A 14154-nucleotide genomic window follows, 5' to 3' on the forward strand; every position below is an offset into this window, starting at 1 on the left:
ATGTTTCAAAAGTCCATCATTTATGGTAAAGATTGTCAGGAATGGTTTGGTAAATGTTGAGTCACTCGGCTACAGATACAATTTTATTTTCATTAATAATGTGTGGGAAATGTGTCATGTCTGGCTCTGTGCTCTTTTTCCTCTTGTGATACAAAAATTTTGCTGATGTAAAACTAACTAGAAATCACTGTATTCTAAACTCAAGACTATTTTACACAAAGTATTTGATCGTAGTAACTACTTTCCAATCTTTCCAATCCATTTCACCATGAAAACAAGGAGAAAAAAAGATTTAAAAAGAGTATTGTTGACTTAGTTGACTATTAAAATAAGACCCTCCTTCACTCTGTAGGTTTTCTCTTTTTGTACAATCATGAGTTTTCAATACCAGGAACTAGGAAATGAGGCAGTGCAGCCACATGAAAGACAAACCACACAGGAAGGTAGCAGAAAGTGGAATACAATGACCTAAACCTCTCATTACTGATTTTAGACAGTAAAAGAAAAGCTTTTTCATTTTTTCCCCAGATGTTTACCAAAATAAACTCTGACTTCTCACAGAACTTGGAAACGTGATGACAGATAAACACATAAGAGATGAGACCTTGCGGAGCTTGAAAGAAGCAAATCAGCAGATCAAACAGGACACTGATCACTGCAATGAAGGACGTGTTGTTCAAAGCAGCACCTGCTAAAACTGGGCCCGTTTTTGAGTTTGCATTTAAAAGCAGGTCATATAACCTTGTTCTGATGCTGTGCCCCCGTCTGATGACACAACACAGTAAGAAACATGGTGTGAGAGCTCTCGGATGCTTTTCACTCCCCCCCCCCACGCTGCTGTTTTGTGTATAGTCATCTCTCCCTTGGGTGCTTCTCGCCGTGCACATCATTAACCTCAGCATTTTGTTCTGCCCCCCACCCACCTCCTACCTTCTTGGCCAAACTGTGCAAATGAGGCAAAATATAAATACTGCCTCTCGTTCTCATTCATTACCAGGAGGTGAGGAGGTGGTTCATTTTTCCTGAATTACAAGAACATTTTAATTGTTTCCATTAACATAATAACATTGCTTATTTATTTGCTGAGACAACTATTGATTTCCTGTTCAACCAAACATCTGGGAATACTTGAAAACTAGAGTGTATGTAACTGTAATGCAATGTGTATTAATAAAGCCACGAATAATATACTGCAATTGCCCACGATTTTAAACCCCTCCAGGGTCGAATTATCAGCCGGAAAAAGCAAGATTTATCCCTGAATCCCAAAAAACTTTTTGGCTGACATACAGCAGGGTTTTTGAAACTGTTCAGGTCCAAGGAAAAGTTACAAAGGAGAAAATGTTCAGGGTGGTCAATGATTCCTTAAAGACCCCCTTGTGGAGCAACATTAATATTTTTCCTTACAGAGTACATAAAAGGAAATAATTGACACAAGATCCTATTCTATTCATGTAAAGTGCCCCAGTCTTTATGTATATGCTCTCTTTAATGATGACCCTGTGTAACACAGTTTTTCTTTTTGTGTATTTTGCATAATATCCTGATGCTTATACTGCCAAGGTTGAGAAAATATGTATTTTATCAGACAATTCATAATTGTGATTAAGCGACACAAAAGCAAAGACGCATGAGCAATCAGGTAAAAACATTTGGTACATATGAAAAAAAGATTTTTCTCGTTCTTCTTCAACTATAGATTCTAAACAAGGGTGTACTTAAACCAGATGATCCATACTGTGCATGAGTGCTCTCACCCCAACCGGTCGCAGCAGATGGCCGCCCCTCCCTGAGCCTGGTTCTGTCGGAGGTTTCTTCCTGTTAAAAGGGAGTTTTTCCTTCCCACTGTCGCCAAAGTGCTTGCTCATAGGGGGTCATACGATTGTTGGGTTTTTCTCTGTATGTACTATTGTAGGGTCTACCTTACAATATAAAGCGCCTTGAGGCGACTGCTCTTGTGATTTGGCATTATATAAGTAAAAATTTAATTTAATTGAGTGTGCTTGACCTCCCCCTGTTGTCCTGTGTGATTGATCTATGGTATTACTGGGTACATTTCTCAGACCTGGTTCAGTTGTATTATTGTGGGGTCTTCATCTTACAAATTAAACCTGTCTGAGAAAACCTAAAGCTGTAGCTGATACCACATACTTAAGCTCAGTATGAAAAAAGGTGAACTGTAGAGGGGCTACAGGTATTCTCAGGCACAGTACAAGGCAACCAAGCTTTGTGTAAGTGCACCCTGGGAACCTCTTAGTATAATGCTATTACAGTATTTTTCTCTAAATCAGGGATATATCTTGTGGAGGGGCCCTGAGCAAGCCTGACACCATTTAGTTCATACTGTGCCTTTATGGATATACAAGTTTTAAATGACCATGGAAACTGACGAACCTCCCGGACAGGTCTAGGAGGGAGTAGAAAGGAAACTGAGCTGGACCCAGTTTTGAGAAGGTGTATTAGCACCGGAGAGATTTATGTAGGAGACATCTGGTGGTCATGCAAAGACATGCACGTAAGATCTCTGTTGTTAAATGTCCTGGCAAATGTAATCTTGCAACATTATAAAAACTATGAAGTTCCTTACATTTCGAAAGGGTAAATTTAAACCCAAGGGTGCGTTTTGCAATCCCCCAACCGAGTACATTTGATAAACCACAGCATCAAAAAGCAAAACTTTAGAGCATATCATAAAGAAAATGTTAAGTCAAAAAGATGAGGATGAAACTCATTGGTCACAGTTGAGTTTGACTGTATTTAACTGGGAAACAACACATGCTATACGTCCATTCAGCGTCCTGTGGAGATATGTATGGCACTAACAACTAATAACAGCCATTCAATCCACTGCATATACATATCAAATACCATTACAAACTGACAGGTATGGATGTATGCGAATTGCGTGTGGCTGGTTGAACACACAAAGTTCTCTATAATAGCAAAAGCTATATTACTAATTTCACTCTCCTTCACGGCAGTTTGAAAATGTAGAATCTAATACAGCTTCCTTCTTCAAATTTAAAACATCCACAAGAAAAGAGTGTACAGAACATGTTCTTTGGATGCCCAGTTCTGTACTAAACACAGCATTTTATCTGTTCGTGCTGCAATAATGGCTTTGCCGCTTCACTGGTGAGGGACAATAAGAATCCCGTAGGCTCTCTGTAAAGCTTAAGTTATAAATAGGTCTAATATATAAACTGACCCTTTCCGTCCTAATACTGTTATATGGAGGTTTATGAAGTAAGTGCCACAAGGGACAAGTGGATAAAGCTGGTCCACAAAATAATGTACTGTATTTATTAATTAAAATACCAAAATCCTAGACAAAGTGACATGGTAAAGCAGATTTCCAGCTTGTTCAAAAACACTATCTCGTTTGAAAGAATGAAACAGTTCGTGATAACACAAATGACTTTTTTATTTCCTCCCTTCCTTTCAATATGTTAAACACACACACATGCAACTAATACGTGCAGTACCTTCTGTGGTTCCTTGATCCTTTCTAATGAAGGAACATTATGTTCACATTATGCAGCTCCACGTCTTGTTTTTCTTAGAATAAATAAGGAACGGTGGCTGGTCTAATTAGGATGTTGTCAAAAACTACCTCACAGAGTGAGCTTAACATACATTAGTATGCAAAGATACTTGCTTGCTCACTGACAGGAAGAGACACACACACACACACACACATGTGCAAACATACACAGACACACGCATAAACAGACAGGCAGAGCTAATAGGCCCCTTGGCAGTGCTAAAGACTGACGGCCGAGCCACAAAGACGGATCCTGCGTCGTCACAGCAGTGGTATTGTGTCAGTCCTGACTGAACTGGCATGTTGCCACACACACACACACAGACACACAAAAGACTAAACTACACTCTAGTCTTCATCCTGAAATGTCTAATTTTTTACATCATAAATGTGCTTTTCATCTGCAAAGGTAAGTCAAGTCCCCAGTAAGCAGCTGTGTAAATACATTTGTCCCCACAATATGAGAAAAACAAGTACACACACACACACACACAATTTAGAAGCGATTACACTCTAGTCTTCATCCTGTCACGTAATGTGAAATGTTGTAGATTATAAGGATGCGCTTTTCATCACCAAAAGTAGTCGAGTCCTCACTAAGTGGTCACATAAATCTGTATGTCCCCACTGTATGAGTAATGCAAGTATACAACCACGGATAATATGTTTTTATCCCTACAGAAGACATTACACTCTGTTCTTCACTCTAAAATGTTACATTTTGCATGCTTTATGTCCCCAACAATAAAGACAGGTCCCCACAGACTGAGCTTGTTATCACTTTTATGTCCCCACAACTCGAGTTATAAAAGCACAGAAAAACTCAGGGATTTTAAGGGGCTCACACAGACTCCTTGCTGTCTGAAACTCAAAGCTTAGCCAGCAGATGAATACAAATAGAAGTGGATTCATAGGATGATGCTGAAACTTTGCTTATGCATTATGCATGGACATATATGGTGTTATTTGCAGTATAAATATTTTTTTTAAAGTCACATTTTAACTGACTACATTTGAAGAAAAAAAAAAAGGTTGTATTTTTCCTTGTGTTTCTCAGGAGTGCCAGGTTATTTCACGGTTTTCCTTTCCCCCAAAGCGTGACCTAATTTGAGGTGATTAATTAAATAAGCTTATTTACAATTTTCAAATGACTGAATTAATGGTGTTTACAAAATAATGTTCCCACCTAATTATAGCTAATGGAGCTCCCACCACATTTGCTGTTTCTACGAACTGTTTAGGAAACATGAGAGTTTTATTTTAGGCATAATATCAGACTTTTCCGGGGAAGCACAGGAGACGTTTTAGGTGTAACGAAACATCCTAATACTTGAGATTTTGTCTTTACATAAGCACACTGCCATGGTCTCAAAATGATGCGAATAAAATGATAAATTTAGAGAAAGTCATTAAGAAAAGACGTGCATCATCACTCAGGTCTCTGACAGGTAACAGAAGCACTGAAAATCACAACAGACAGGTAAAGCAGCAGATGGCAAAGTACACTTGCTTCAACCCTCAAACAAACACAAAGTCTGTACCTGTATTGGGGCGTCTTTCAATCAAAATGCAACAGGTGGTCCTCCAGATTTCTGAGCCTCCTTGTATACAGACTTTGATCAGAGAAACAGCCGCATATCAGCTCTGAGCTGAATGAAACTGACGACTAGGAGTTAATGCGGAAAGTGGCCGAATGGGATATACACAGTGTGAGAGAGAGGAGGGCACTGGGGAATGGGGAGGGCTGAGAATGAGTGTGATTACGAGAGCAGCAGGAGGAGTGGCGCATGCTGACTTGACTTTCAGGAACTGAAAACATAAACACAAGACAGAGGAGGAAACAAAAAAGGAGCAATATGGGTGAGGAAGAGGTGATGGAAAGAGGTAGGGAAGATGAAGAAGTGTCACGGAATAAGTAAGGAGAGGAAATGGAAAGAAAGATGGGGCATAATAGGAAACAAGTAGTTAGAAAATGAGCAAAGATAAGGGCGGGAGGAAGGTGCGGGAGGGGTAAATGGGGAAGAGGCTAAGGAGACCACAGGAGAGAATAAGTAGAAAAGCAGTATAAGGTTAGAAGAAGAATGAAGGAAACAAAATGCAGAGGACAAAAGGGAAAGTGTGAAGGGTCTAAAAAGGAGATGAAAATGAGATAGGGACACAGGAAAGAGGACAAGATATATGCGGGAAATTAGAAGTCAGACAAGTTAAACTGAGATATAAGAAAGAAAAACAGAAGTGATGAAAAACGGCGTATGAGATACAAGTGACCGGTCGTAGAAAAAGGCGAGAGAGTGTTAATTCAGGAGACAGGAAAGGAGGCAGATAAGAAGAAATAGTTACATAAAGAGAAGAAGGGAAAAAAATAAGGAGGTGGTAAGCTGATGGAAGTGGGTAAAAAGAGGCGAGGTTTTAGAGGATGACTTGAGGAAAGGAGGTAGAAAGGAGGGCCGAGGTAGAAAGAGAAGAAGCGCCTGAAGGAGGGAAGTAAGTAAATGGAGGGAGGGAGGGACTGAGTAGGAGGAGGATTAAAACGACAGGATAAAAGCTCTATAAAAAGGACAGACAGGACAGTGGAGCTCAGAAGAAAAATAGAAAAGGAGTAGTCGACCAGAGGAAGGATACTACAGCATAGCATATCTACTCAAGTGTGAGCGGATATTAAAAGCTGCCCGAGAACCAGTTCTGACCCAGTAAAGCCAAATCCAGGGAATAATAGTTACCATGTTTCAAGGATAGTGGTCTTCCTTTTTCCCTCTTGTCTGGCAGCTCCATCTTCTCTCCATTATTATTGCACCCGCTCTGTCCCTCTACCAGCCATAGTCCCTGCATCTAAAGACCTCTCTGTCACCTCCACCCTCCTGCCATTCCTTCTCTCTCACTGTACCCAGCAGTAGCTCAGTTTCTACCAGCAGCCTGTTGGCCAACAGCACAGGAGGCACCAAACATTTTGATGTTGAATAACCAGTGGCTGGCACTAATTTCTCAACTTCTAGTCATGGTTGAAAAATAGCAACAAAGCTGAACCAATGTTGCAGGCGTTACCATGACGTTGGTTAGAGGGAGTTCTTACAGAGATTTCACTGTGTTTCCAAACACAACAAACCATGTGTTCAAGAAGAGTGTTCTACTAATAAAATAAAGTTTCTTAGTCGAAAGACTGAAAAGAGAGAATTCCTGACAGGCTCCGGTAATATTAGTCTGTGTACAAGTTGTAGACATTCAGTGGATATCTGTTTACAGCCACGTACTAACCATATTAATTGTCTACAAAAAAACTCCAGATGCCACTCACAACCATTCAGGGAATAGTCAAACTTCCTCTTGTTACTTGTGGCTGCCATGTGGTCGCTAACTGGTCCCTAAGGTGCTAGCTGTCTGTTAGGGTTCACGACAGCTAATATTAACTCACTGAGCTTGACTTCTTAACCGGGTTTGTACTTTCTAGAGCATTTTAATACAGTTCCAGCTACGGTATATACAATTTATGAATACAGCTCGTGAACCACAATTACTAGCTTTAACCCTGTGTGCTGTGCTGTACCAATGTACCTGCACATGTGATGTGACAATAAAAGTGATTTGATTTGACCCTTTAAGACCTACCATAGAACCAAGTCCGCCAGAGCTTATAATAATAATAATAATGGATTGCATTTATAAAGCGCTTTTTGAAACCCTCAAAGCACTTTACAATTCTACTATTCCTTCACTCTCACATTCACACACTGGTGGAGGCAAGCTACAGTTGCAGCCACAGCTGCCCTGGGGCAGACTGACAGAAGCGAGGCTGCCATATCGCGCCATCGGCCCCTCTGGCCAGCACCAGTAGGTGAAGTGTCTTGCCCAAGGACACAACGACCGAGACTGTCCGAGCCGGGGCTCGAACCGGCAACCTTCCGATCACAAGACGAACTGCCAACTCTTGAGCCACAATCTTTATACTTTTACATGCTGTAGTGCCATTTTGGGGAGCATTTCAAGTTGCTATACATTAATACAACCGTTATAGCCCAAATTTTAATTCCATAGTAACTACATAAATTGCAAAAAAGTGCAATTAAGTACAAAAAAATTGAAAATCGTTTTTGATTTTTTTCCATATATTTCTAGTTAGAGAAATTTAAGAGGCTTATCCCTCAAAACTGTAAATACATAAAAGTTGCACAAAATAGTTTCCAACAACAGGAAATTTATTTTGAGTGTCTTCATAGTTTTATTTTTGAGATACACCAATTTTTATATACTGCAGGAAAAACGAAAATAAATATCCATCCATCCATTCGCTTATCCTTTTCAGGGTCGCGGGGGGCGCTGGAGCCTATCCCAGCTGTCATAGGGCGAGAGGCGGGGTACACCCTGGACAGGTCGCCAGTCTGTCGCAGGGCTAACACACAGGGACAGACAACCATTCGCACTCACATTCACACCTAGTGGCAATTTGGATTATCCAGTTAACCTATCCCCACAAGCTGCATGTGTTTGGACGGTGGGAGGAAGCCGGAGTACCCGGAGGGAACCCACGCAAACACGGGGAGACCATGCAAACTCCACACAGAAAGACCCCGGCCTGATGGTGGAATTGAACTCAGGACCTTCTTGCTATGTGGCAACAGTGCTAACCACCGTGCCAACCACCGTGCCACCGTGCACCGTTCAACAAAATAAATATTATAATGCAAATTTGCAAAAAAACAGCATATGCATCAAAATAAACCATTTCCAGCAGTGCAATATGAGTTCTAAGCATCCCAGAAACGATACAGAAAAGCATACAGTCAAACATGACTTTTAAAAATACCACTACAGGCTTTTAAGGCCCCGAAGGTAAAAATCTACATTTTCAGGGGAAATGACGTCACTTCTGGTTTCGGGCAGGTAATGGCGGACATGCGATAGTTCGTGCTGACGTCTATTCCAATGTAGGAAGTGTTTTGAACAGCTGATTGGATCGGCAAAGCGTGTTTCTGGAATATTATGTTTTTGTTGCTGCAAGTGCTTTTTATGCAATTTTTGCAAAGCTATATGTGGAAGGAAACCATGACCTAGGGCAAACTGATGGCATAAGATGTAAGTACAACTCCTCCGGTTTCATATGCAAAAAAAATCATTGCGCTAGCTTACGTGGTTCCAGTTCTACAGGGATTTAAAAATAGTTATGCAAAACGGAGCGTGCCAACTCCGACCGGTTTCAAAGGATTTACTGATATCTTACCACTTACCACTCCCAGCCAACTATGCTAATTTCTGCCTCAAAATAGCTAACATAGCAGTGTCAAAAAAAAGCTAATGTCACCCTGTGAAGTTAAATAAGTAACAAACAAGAAATTCCCAGCATTTAATTTAAAATAAGAAAAACAAACAAAAAACTTGCCCTCCAGTGTCATACTAATTTGGCCAACAACACTAAACTCAAGGTTTCAAAATCCAAGTTCATAAACGGAGGACTTACTAGCCATGTGCTAGTTACATAGAACCTAGCTCACCAACAGCTGGAGGGACATGCTGTTCAACACGGATCTAGACCGATTAGATTTTAATGGAATTTTTTTCACTCTGCACAGGTTTTTTTCTATTATTTACAGTTATTTTAATGTGCACAGCTTTCTTCTTTGTCCTTTGCAGTAGTCACTGGAGGTACATAGATCAAAATGCATTGTAACCTATCATCCCTGATGCCACTCAGCCAATCAAGTGTCCAAAGACGTAGGTCAAAGAACAGAGGGGTTAAACCTGTTGTTATTTTTGTTGAGACTGTTTACTTGTGAAGTGTATTTTATGGACAAAAACCCCTCAAACTAGACTTCTATTTTTAATGAAGCACTTAGCATTTACTTTATAATCATTTTATTACTGAAGAGCTCTCTGGTTCATATTGAAAGTAAATAAACGCTGCTGAAATGCTACTGAATTATACTTTCTTCCATTTACTTGACTAAAGGTTACTTCTCTAACCGTACTTCCTTAACCTGATGTAGAAGCTACTCCCTTATTTCCAGGTATAAGGCATGACTCATCCACCTGGAAATTTATACTCACCAGAAACATATTTGACGTTTAAACATTCCTAAGAATACAGTTTTGCTGTCTGGGAACACAACTTTTATATGACATGGATGATGTACCAGGCAGTGCTGGGCAAGTAGCAACTGAACCACAACATTCGAGTTGGGGCTTGTAATAAGGAGTCGACAACAAAATGCTTGGATACTTCTCAGAGATGCAGAACTTGTAGGCATTATCAGTTACCATCACTACTCCTTTAACCAAATATTTTTACTGACCTTCCACTAAACATAAGTCTTGTTTTAAGAGCAAGAGCAAAAAAGGAAGCATCTGGCTACATTATTCGCTCTATTATAGGTTAATCTGTACTCAAATTATCAGCACCTAAAGTTCAAAAGGTAGGTATTAAATGCTATGATAACCAATAAATTGACTTAATCCTGCAAGAAGATTCCATCACGCTGTCCAGATGCCTCCTAATAGCTGTGAAGAGGCCAGTGTGCGAACAGCCGTGTGAAAACACGTGTGGAAAATGACCACCGGGACTCCCATTTGTGAGGCCCAAGTAACAGCAGCTAAACCACTTGACACTTCTGACCCCTAAAGGTCAACAGTGGCAAGAGGTCAGATTTAATGAGCCTTATTACTTTGTGAGGGCGGACAAAAACATGAGATAAGGATGTCAAAGTATTACAAGCAAACTGCAGAGTCATAGCACAAGGGTGAAGACTAAACAAAAGCAAAGGAACATAGAACCGCACAAACAGTAATAAAATTAAAACATTGTGAAGTTTAACCTGATAAACCGTTCTTGAATGTTCTTGTGGCCAGTGTGTTTTGCTTTGAAGCTGCCAAAAAAACTTCAAACCTCCCTACCGAGTGTCAAGACGTGTAGGAGTGCCCCTGGAGTCTGTTAAGGTTGATGTAAGAAAAAAATGATCCAGACTTAGCCCTTTATCATTTTCATGGAGTGTTTTTTCATGCTGTACTTAATATTATTTTTTTCTTGAAATGTAACAACTGAATCCAGTTATTTAGAGATTGAGCATGCACCGCTCTCAACCTCCAGTCGACCAAAGTCACTTTGAAGACAACAGCTGACTGCAGACTTGGTCCTGGTCTTTAAAGCAACTATTTCAAACGCAACAAGATTGCGGTGAATGAAAATTACTTATATGGTTACATTAAAACGCTCAATCCAATATACAACACATAATTTATAACATATAATACCTAAAACATATACGACACACAAAGGATAAGTTACCTTAGTCACTGTTAAAATAAAGTGTGAAGTAGTGATGTTATACTTTTTACTGGTTTTGCTTTTGTGCTTACATTTGTCGTATGCTATCACTGTAAATAGTGCTGTCTCACTGCTATTGCACTGTTATGCTGCTGGTAGCTTATTTTAGTTGAGTCACACTTCAAATGAGTAAGTGTGTCATCAGCTGCACGTCAGTGGTCCCACATGATCAAAGCTTAACTTTTTATGGTTTAATGGTAGGGCAGCTATCATGGAAAAAAATCAAACTATAATAAATGTTGCCAAGATCCAAACTACGCCTTTTTCTCCAGGTAACACAAAGTAGAGTCTGAATGCAGCTAAACGTTTGTTGCTGCTGAGAGGAGAAATGGCACATGGATATCATTTTTTTTCAGAGAAATTCTCTTGTTCAATTTGTATAGATTTACTGAAGGATCCGGTAGCTATTCCCTGTGGACACAGCTACTGCAGGAAAACCTTCACACCCAGACCTCTCCTGGAGAAAAACATCATGTTAACAGATCTAGTGGAGGAGCTGAAGCAGACTGGACTCCAAGAACTACCAAAAGCAGAAGCAAAAGGACATTGAGCTTAGGCGACTAAAAATCCAGGAGACAATCCAAGATCGAGAGAAAGATGTGAAGCTACTTCAACAAGAGGTGGAGGTCATCAATGGCTCTGCTGACAAAACAGTGGAGTACAGTCAAAAGATTTTGACAGAGCTCATCCGGTTCATCAAGAAAAGACGCAATGATGTGAAGCAGCAAATCAGATGCCAGCCGGAATCTGAACTGGGTCTAGTCAGAGAGACTCAGGAGAAGCTGGAGCAGGAGATCACTGAGCTGAAGAGGATGGATGAGGAGCTGGAGCAGCTCTCACACACAGAGGACCACGAGCAGTTTCTGCACAACTACCCCTCACTGTCAGCACTCAGTGAGTCTACACACTCATCCAGCATCAATATTTATCCTCAGATGTACTTTGAGGAGCTGAAAGCAGCTGTGTCAGAGACCAGAGATAAACTGCAGGACATCCTGTGCGAGACATGGACAGTGGGTGCTTTTATACCAAAGACCAGAGCAGATTTCTTAAAATATTCACGTGAAATCACACTGGATCCAAGCACGGCAAACACATGGCTGTTATTATCTGCAGGGAACAGAAAGGCAACACTAATGCTGCAACATCAGTCTTACGCTAACAACCCAGGCAGATTTACTGAATATAAACAGGTGCTGAGCAAACAGAGTCTGACTGGACGTTGTTACTGGGAGGTGGAGTGGAGAGGGAGAGGAGTCGGGGTAGCAGTTGCATACAAGAGTATCAGCAGAGCAGGTGACTCAGAGCAACGTATATTTGGATTCAATGACAAATCTTGGTCACTGCGTTGTTACACAAACAGTTACATATTCTGGTACAACAAAGTCTGCACTGACGTCTGTGGCCCTCCGTCCTCCAGGATAGGAGTGTACATGAATCACAGAGCAGGTGTTCTGTCCTTCTACAGCGTCTCTGACACCATGACCCTCCTCCACACAGTCCAGACCACATTCACTGAGCCGCTCTATGCTGGGCTTTTGCTTTTTTACTCTAATGAAGACAGTGCTGAGTTCTGTAAACTGAATTAGAGAGGTGTCATTAAGGGGAAGTTGGTTAATAATATATGTTTTGTGCAGAGACTGGCCAACAATCCCACTTTATGGGTAGCAAACTCACTTATCAGTTGTTGCAGAGGGTATGATTGACTACTATAGCGGGTTTTACACTATCAGCAATCTTAAAATCAAAAGGAACACTCTTTTATTGTGTTTGGGAGAAGAATTAAAACATTTTGAGAAAATGGGTTCCAAAAAATAATCACGAAAGAAATTCCAATAAGCCAAATTGTTTGTTTGTATCCAGGAGGACACCTGAGAATAAAACATGCACAAACATTAATGATTTTAAATGCCAAAAATATAGCAAGTCATCTGAACTTAGACAGGACTTTCTTTTTTCTATGCATGAAACCTTGTTTTTGAATGTGGTGGATTGGAGCACAGAGTGGCATTTGATTGATTGATTGATTGATTGATTGATTGATTGATTGATTGATTGATATTTTATTCATCCCGAGGGAAATTGGAAATTTAGGGCTGTGTGTAAATAAAATGTACTAATGACTGCTCACCGGTTCATGTCTTTTGATTTATGATTAATATTCTTTTCAGAATAAAATGATCCTACACAACATATTAAGAAGTCAACACAATGTTTCATATTTTACGTCTATTCCACCAACTCCGCGCTGGTGACCAATCTAGATTCCATTTGTTCCACACAAAACTTCTACTTCAGAGACAAGAGAAAAACTAAACGACACTGTGCGTGTGAGAGACAAGTGGAGAAACATCTCACTGAAAGTCAGTGAAGTGGATATTTTGCTACTTCTGGAGCACCAAGTGGAAAATGTCTCAAAGGAAAGCTTCTAAAAACACTGGGAATCGTCACCTTTCTGTTGCGTAATGCATAAATATGCTTATTGCTGTAGGAATCATCTCGACCTTTACAGCTGACCCATCCTTTGTTCCAGTGAGCTCATGGATATCTTACACTGGTCAGCTTGTTTTCTGTCTCTTCTTCCGGTTTCTCCACATCATCTTTAATCCCTCTAACTTCCTGTAGCGCTGCCATACATTTCCAGGTCAAACATCATGAGTGGGATTGCATGTTTGCACATCTCACAGCCTCAAGCTTGTGTGCTGACTCCAACTGTCTGCTTCAAAACAGGATGGATGGTCAACGGTCAACTGGCAACGCACACACACACAAACACACATGCACACGACTGAAGCCAGATAGATGGTGAACTTTGTTGACAACACTGCCCCCTACGGACTATACTATGTACAACAAAATAAGAGTCTGTGCTTTGAAACAGCACATAGACGCACAGAAGGACCACAAACCCACATCGTAAATGCTTCAGTAATCATTCTTTGTTTTCCAGTCATCCTAAAATAGTTTCAGGAATGAAAAGTTCTTCTGAGCCTTTTCTCACGTATTCCTGAGCCAGAAAATAAACACTGATATGCATGTTTAACTGCCCTGAATATCAAAATACCAAATCTGAAAATAGTTTTAATCTACCTAAATCTGTATTACTCAGCGCAGCTGGTTTAAAACTCTGAGCACCGATTCTAGTCCAGACGTGTTAAAATAAAGATCAACAGATAAGAAACAGAGGAAGGTTGGCATTCACTGCTGATATGATGAGGGCTTCGCTCTTTTTACAATGAAAGAACTGGCTTTAAAATCTGCAGACATTTTTTTAATGGGCATTTATTTATTCTTCAAAAAT

The 14154-nt window shown here is 40.3% G+C and overlaps 1 protein-coding gene across 2 annotated transcripts in view; it reads right to left on the reverse strand.

Moving 5' to 3' along the window:
* arhgap36 (Rho GTPase activating protein 36) overlaps positions 1-14154 on the reverse strand; it is an 84635-nt gene that overhangs the window by 43144 nt on the left and 27337 nt on the right. Inside the window, exon 1 of one of the 2 annotated variants that reach the window (XM_080875003.1) lies at positions 5086-5350. The exons of the other annotated variant lie outside the window; for it this stretch is intronic. The gene's annotated coding sequence lies outside the window, so the exon portion shown is untranslated. Of the gene's footprint in view, positions 1-5085; positions 5351-14154 lie in introns of those variants that run through there. 2 annotated transcript variants of the gene reach the window in all.

This window comes from Rhamphochromis sp. 'chilingali', assembly GCF_963969265.1.
Source record: "Rhamphochromis sp. 'chilingali' genome assembly, chromosome: 1".
NCBI classification, from domain to species: Eukaryota; Metazoa; Chordata; class Actinopteri; order Cichliformes; family Cichlidae; genus Rhamphochromis; species Rhamphochromis sp. 'chilingali'.